At 39.0% G+C, this 7,638-nt stretch overlaps 1 pseudogene; it reads left to right on the top strand.

Moving 5' to 3' along the window:
• Positions 1-5,751: 5,751 nt before the first annotated feature.
• Positions 5,752-6,968, top strand: LOC105549373 (annotated as a pseudogene).
• Positions 6,969-7,638: the final 670 nt, after the last annotated feature.

Below are 7,638 nucleotides of genomic sequence, written 5' to 3'. Positions count from 1 at the left end.
TAAAAACATAATAAAATGCAGGTGACAGTGTCAGACAGGCACACGTTCATTGCTGGTAGAAACACAAACAGGTGCCACTATTCTGGAAATGTGAACTATAAACCTAAATGTTTTCATACTCTTGGACTTGAAAATAAAAATTTATACCTAAAGATATTTATTATAGCATTATTTTGCACAACAATACGGCATTAGATAAATTATGTGATGGAATTTTATAAAGCTTTATTGGCATCATTTATGAAGAGTGTTGGTGACATAGGAAAGTACTTCTCTTGTACTATTAGGAGATTGAAAATAGAATACAAAGTGGTATATAAATTATAATTTCAACCATTTAAAAAATATATATACACATCAATATTCCAAAAATAACCAAATAATCACTGAGTGATAGCATTATCGACAATTATTGGTTTCTTAGTTTCTTTTCTTTGCCTTTCCTTTTCTTTTTTCTTTTTTTTTGAGACAGAGTTTCGCTCTTGTCACCCAGGCTGGAGTGCAATGGCACAACTTCAGCTCACTGCAACCTTCATCCCCGAGGTTCAAGTGATTCTCCCTCCTCAGCCTCCCAAGTAGTTGGAACTACAGGCAGGTGTACCCAGCTAATTTTTTTGTATTTTTAGTAGTGACGGGGTTTCACCATGTTGGCCAGGCTGGTCTCAAACTCCTGACCTCAGGTAATTCCACCCATCTCGGCCTCCCAAAGTGCTGGGATTACAGGCATGAGCCACCGTGCTCAGCCTACCTTTCTATATTTTCTAAATTTTCTACAGTAATACTGCCTTAGTTGTATAATCATAAAATATTTTAGTAAAATCATATTTATGGGATCTGTAATGAGATAGTAAATGCTTATAACAGTAAGCAAATTAAGATGCATAATTGTATATATAGTATGACTACGACATTTAACATTTGTAAAATATATATTTAGAAAGGAAAACTCCAAAATAATAACTGTGGTTGTTTTTGGATAATAAGATTGAGCAATTCTCATTCTCCTTTCTACTTTTCTGCATTTTTCAATTTCAAACAATGAAAATGTATTGATCTTATGATGATAACAACAATAAAATTCCGTGTTTTTTAGTTCAAAATTTAACTCAGGCTTATTTTGGTAGAATTTTCAAAGTAGAAGATTAAGGAAAGCTAAGTTGGAGGAGGACCTAATTATTATCCGAGAAAGAACTCTTTGGCAAAAACATCAGTGAGGTTAAAACAGTCTCATTGTAGCTGAAAAAGACCCCATTCAACTCGATTTTCATAATCTAGCTTGCAGTCACTGTTAGACTTGAGAATAGCAGTTAAACTTTGACATTTTCGGCACTCTGACTTTTCTTTCTATTCCAACAACTCACAGCTACGTCAATTTTTAAATTTAAAGCATCTCTGGAAACAAGAGACTGTTTAACAGACATAAAGACAATAAAAATACAATGTCTCCTTATTGTCTTTTTCATGTTCAATGTGTTTTACTAAGATTCATTTGTCAAGAAGTGACAGATGTGGAGAGTTTACCAAAAAAGGACACAGCCTTTAGCATGTAATCAGGGAGAATTTCTTTCTGCTGATCCATGTTGACGTTAACTAGCAATATGGTTGCTTGGCATTTCCTCCCTGGAAGTGAATTTGCCCTGTTACTGGAATATCTTTCTTCCGCTTCATAAATCTGATAGTGTGAGCATCAGGAAGCCCTGTTACTGTCCGACACTACTTCTAGTGGGCTGGAACATAAGCAGCTCCATGTTTATGACAATTCTGACTGCTTACGGGTGAAAAGAAACAGAAAAAAAAACCAAGAAGGCTATCAAAATGCAAAATAATTCAAATGGCGAAATTAATCTCTTCCATTTTTTTGGAATATAATCTGCCAATCACTTTGTGCTTTAATGTGCTGACAGTGAAAAGAAGAAATTAATCTGAAGCAGCATTTTAGCTGATAATGAATTATCCATTTGAAACTAAGATTTTTTTCTAATGGAGCATGCAGTATATCAGAGAAAGTATCAAGAAGTCTCCTTCCCCTCATCCCACCCTGAGGGTATAACACTTAGTTGCTCTACCATTAACACAGGGATTCATTGATACACTAGATCTTTTGAAACCTGTCCAAACATTTCTCTCTATTCTTTCTACTCATACAGTAAATTATCATGTGATGGAATTTTATAAAGCTTTTTAGACAGCACTTATGGAGAGTTTTGTTGACATAGGAAAGTACTTCTCTTGCACTATTAGATGATTAAAAATAGAATACAAAGTGATATAAAATTATAATTTCAACCAGAATATTCCCAAAATAACCAAATAACCACTGAATTATTATGGGCAATTATTGGTTTCTTCTCTTTACCTTTCTACATTTTCTAAATTCTCTAATATTAAAGTGAAAAATAGAATGTGTATACAGATGAATAAATGTCAAAAGGCTGTGGAGTAAAATATGAAGAACAGAAGAAAGGATATTGTGGCAGAGGATGCTAGCTGCTCACCAATATCTAATTGCTCTCTTTCCTGGGCACACAGGTAAACTACATTTCCCAGCCTCCCCTGAAGTTATGAGCAGTCAGTCACACGGCTATGTTCTGGCCAATGGAACGCCAGCAGGAGAGAGACATCTCTTCTGGACCTGGACCAGAAGAACCTCCATGTGCAATCCTGTCTCTCTTGCTTCACCTGCCAGTTGAATGGAGAAGTCCTCAATGACATTTAAAAAAAAAAAAAAAAAAGAAAAACTGTGAAGAAATTACAGAGGAGAGCTACCCAGGAACTGCTTGTCCACAAATGCTCATATTGAACTATTACATGCGCAAAAACTAAACTTTTATTATATTAAACCACTGAAATGTTGAGGTTCTTTGTTTCAGCAGTTAGTCTACCCTACGACCATAATTACATCTATTTAAACAACTGTTGAAACAGCCATCCACATAGAGAACTTCACTTATGTTATGTCCATGATGAAAAGCAGAAGCTTAAAAAATGACAAATCTATGTTTTCAGCCCACAGACAAATAATTCAAATTACTGTTTGATTTTACAAATCCCTTGTTCTCTAGATGTGGTGAAACATTTAAAACGTTTTTGCTAACTTGGTGGACATGAATCTGAGAACATCACATCACTCTGCATAGGAAGTGATTAGATTTAGATATGGAGTAAGACATCACAGAAGAGGTAGCACTTCAGCTCAATCTTGAAATATGAGAAAGAGCAAAACATGTGATTAGTGTCCAAGAATTTTAAACAGGAAAGGGTTCATAAGATAAGAAAACCAAGAGCCAGAGAGGCTGAAACTTGTCCAAGGTCACACTACTATACTGTAGCAATCTTTGGTTTAGATGAGGAATTCCTTCACTTCCAGACTGTTTCTTGTCTTTCCCATTTTCCTCCATATTAATTCACATAGCAAAGTATTTTTTGTAAATTATCTGTTATTAGGCAATGACTGCATGCATTTTCAAAATTTTTAATATCTGTCTACACACACACACACACACACACACACACACACACATCCATAAACATACCTGAATGTATGTAGGTATGTTCCCAGCTGAACCGCAGCAGATCCTCTAATACAATTGCATCCATAATTAAGGAAAACTTCTCCATTCCTACTGACTTCAAATTGCAAATATCTAGCCACGTATACTGCGTGGTAACTAGTCTCCTAAGATGGACACCAAATTTCATACCTCGTGGTATCCATGCCCTCGTGTGGTTCTCTCCTACACTGACTTAAGATTCCCAATCAAGTGTGTTCGAAGTGGCAGAGCACCAATTTCAGCCTTTAAAAGAACTGGCTGCTGCTTCTTCCTCCCTCTTGGAACATTCAATTTGTGGAGTCCAGAGCCACAGTGTAAGTACAGCCATGTAACTACGGCGGGCGCAGTGGCTCATGCCTGCAATCCCAGCACTCTGGACGGCTGAGGCAGGTGGATCACTTGAGGTCAGGGGTTCGAGACCAGCCTGGCCAACATGGTGAAACTATGTCTCTACTAAAAATACAAAAATTAGCCGGGCATGGTGGCACACACCTGCAATCCCAGCTACTCGGGAGGCTAAGGCACAAAAATCGCCTGAACCTGGGAGGTGGAAGCTGCAGTGAGCTGAGATCGTGCCATTGCACTCCAGCCTGGGCCTGGGCGACAGAGTGAGATTCTGTCTCAAGAAAGAAAGAAGGAAGTACAGCTGCGTGACTAGAAAGACCACACAGAGAGGCCATATGGAGAAGGATAGAGACCTAACTGTCTCGGGAGCCCAGTTGCAGCCACCAGGTGACCTCCACCACAGCCAATATCTGACTGCAGCCACAAGAAAGACCCCAGTTAAACCAGTAGAACTTCATGGCTGTGCCCAGTCAACCACAGAGCAATGAGAGCTAATAAACTGGTTATTGTTTAAAGCACTCACTAAGTTTTAAGGTAGTTGGTTAGACAGCAATACACAACCAAAACAGAATTTGATTCACAGAAGTAGGGTATTGCCATAACAAAACCCTAAAACATATGGCATGGGCTTTGCAATTCAGTGGCAGGCAGAAGCTGGAAAGCTCCTTGATGAATAGGGAAGGCTTGAAGGACACCGAAGAAATTGCTATTGGAAACTGGAGAACATGACCTGAATTATGTGCAGACCAATTAGCAAAACTATCTCCTGTAGCATGAAGACAAGAAGAATATGTCATAAACAGATAGCTCTGGCTAGGAGATTTTCAGTCAGAATGTGGTCAACTTCTCCATATCCATGGGTTCTGCCTCCATGGGTTTCTCATCCATTGGTTCAACCAACCACGGATGGAAAATATTCAAATAAATAATAATAGTACAGCAATAAAAATAATACAAATTTTTAAAATGCAGTACAACAATTATTTACATAGTATTTACATTGTATCTGGTATTATAAGTAATCTAGAGATGTTTTAAAGTATACGGAAGGATGTGCATAGTTTATATGCAAATACTATACCATTTTATATAAGAGACTTGAGCATCCTCGAATTCTGGTATCTGCAGTGTTCCTGGAACCAACTCCCCACACATACGACTGTATCGAAAGCACCAACTGGTTTCTTTTGGCTGCGTGTGTTAACATACAAGAGGAGCAAAATGAACTAAAAACGTAATTCTTCAGTTTTTAACCAAAATTAGGAGAAATATACAGAATTTAGGGCTTTCTGGATTCAAAAATAAAACTTTCTCTTTTCTAGCTCCTCCAGGCAGCAAAAGATCCTGGAAGAGATGACCTGAGAGCAAAGACCAAATCCAGGACCCTTCTGGCAAAACATGATCCCAAGAGTAATTTTGCATCAGTGAGGTGGCTAATTTGTTGAGACCTTAGGAAGTGTTGAGGATATTCCTCATAGACTCTTTTAATTACACAGAAAGACTTCTAAGAACCTTAAATGGCATGTCTTATAAACAATCTCACCCAGACAATAGAGCTCCTGAGAATATTAAGACGTTGTTCCACAGTACCCTGATTCCCAGGCCAAGGTAGGGGGGTCTGTCTCAAAAACAATTGTGCATGTGGCTTCTGTCTAATCAAGTGACCCTGTAAGATTTATAGGACACTTGCACAGTTTAAGAAATCTGTACTCATAAGGTACCATCAGCTTGGACTAAAAGACGCAAACATAGTTTAAAATGAAAAGAAGTCTGAGATATGTTCATCGGCTTGCTCGTTTCTGCCCGTGGATGCCACCAAAGAAGCATCATTAAAGTCTCTCTTCTTCCTGCTGTCATGTCTAAATCAGAGTCTCCCAAAGAGCCCGAACAGCTGAGGAAGCTCTTCATTGGAGGGCTGAGCTTTGAAACAACTGGTGAGAGCCTGAGGAGCCATTTTGAGCAATGGAGAATGCTCAGAGACTGTGTGGTCATGAGAAATTCAAACACCAAGCGCGCCAGGGGCTTTGGGTTTGTCATATATGCCACTGTGGAGGAGGTGGATGCAGCCATGAATGCAAGGCCACACAAGGTGGATGGAAGAGTGTGGAACCAAAGAGAGCTGTCTCAAGAGAAGATTCTCAAAGACCGGGTGCCCACTTACTGTGAAAAAGATATTTGTTGGTGGCATTAAAGAAGATACTGAAGAACATCACCTTAGAGATTATTTTGAACAGATGGAAAAATTGAAGTGATTGAAATCAGGACTGACCAAGGCAGTGGCATGAAAGGGGACTTTGCCTTTGTAACCTTTGACGACGATGACTCTGTGGATAAGATTGTCATTCAGAAATACCTGTACTGTGAATGACCACAGCTGTGAAGTTAGGAAAGCCCTGTCAAAGGAAGAGATGGCTAGTGCTTCATCCAGCCAAAGAGGTCGAAGTGGTTCTGGAAACTTTGGTGGTGGTTGTGGAGGTGGTTTCGGTGGGAATGACAACTTTGGTCATGGAGGAAACTTCAATGGTTGTGGTGGCTTTGGTGGCAGCCATGGTGGTGGTGGATATGGTGGCAGTGGGGATGGCTATAATGGATTTGGTAATGATGGAAGCAGTTTTGGAGGTGGTGGAAGCTACAATGACTTTGGCAATTACAACAATCAATCTTCAAATTTTGGACCCATGAAGGAAGGATTGGAGGCAGAAGCTCTGGCCCCTGTGGTGGTGATGACCAATACTTAGCCAAACCATGAAACCAAGGTGGCTATGGCTGTTCCAGTAGCAGCAGTAACTATGGCAGTGGCAGAAGATTTTAATTAGGAAACAAAGCTTAGCAGAAAAGGAGAGCCAGAGAAGTGACAGGGAAGCTACAGGTTACAACAGATTTGTGAACTCAGCCAAGCACAGTGGTGGCATGGTCTAGCTGCTACAAAGAAGACCTGGTTTAGACAAATACTCATGTGTATGGGCAAAAAACTCGAGGACTGTATTTGTAACTAATTGTATAACAGGTTATTTTAGTTTCTGTTCTGTGGAAAGTGTAAAGCATTCCAACAAAGGATTTTAATGTAGATTTTTTTTTTTTTTTTTTGCACCCATGTGATTGATTGCTAAGTGTAATAGTCTGATAATGATGCTGAATAAATGTCTTTAAAAAAATGAAAAGAAGTTGCTGGGCACTAAGTTTATATTGATAGAAAGCTGAGGAAGCTACTCAGCTGTAAATATAGGCCATTTCTTATGCAAAAGGAAAGATGACTCAGAGGGTGAAAACAAAAGCCCAAGTGGTGGAACCAAGAGCCACAGAGGACTACTCTAGGGAGTAGAAATGAATTTTGGTCAAAGAATTGGCAACATTTTCTCAACTTAATTTCAGAATTGCTATGAACAAGCGACTGCTCTATGCTTCCTATTTTCCCTTTCATGAATGGGATTTCTATTTCAATTTTTCATCACTGCCTAGCCATTGTATTTGTCTGTTGAGTGGGAAGCAGATTCTTTGTCTTTTTACTTCATCAATCTTCAGGTTCACGGTAGCCGAACCCAAGAACCTTAGAAACCTTAAGCCAAACCCAAGAAACCTTAAGCTTGCCTAGATATGATTGAGGTGACATGATCCTGGATTTAAAGCTCAAACCTAATGCCATGATATAAGTAGACTTTAATGGCCTTGGAAGGGAGAAAAATGTATTTTGCATGGAGGAAGGACATACATCATTGAGAAACAGAGGGTGGACTGTGGTGGC

Source organism: Mandrillus leucophaeus, unplaced genomic scaffold, assembly GCF_000951045.1.
Source record: "Mandrillus leucophaeus isolate KB7577 unplaced genomic scaffold, Mleu.le_1.0 Scaffold436, whole genome shotgun sequence".
In the NCBI taxonomy this organism is placed as follows: Eukaryota; Metazoa; Chordata; class Mammalia; order Primates; family Cercopithecidae; genus Mandrillus; species Mandrillus leucophaeus.
The sequence above is the reverse complement of the archived record's forward strand: the minus strand, read 5'-3'. Positions and strand labels throughout refer to the sequence as shown.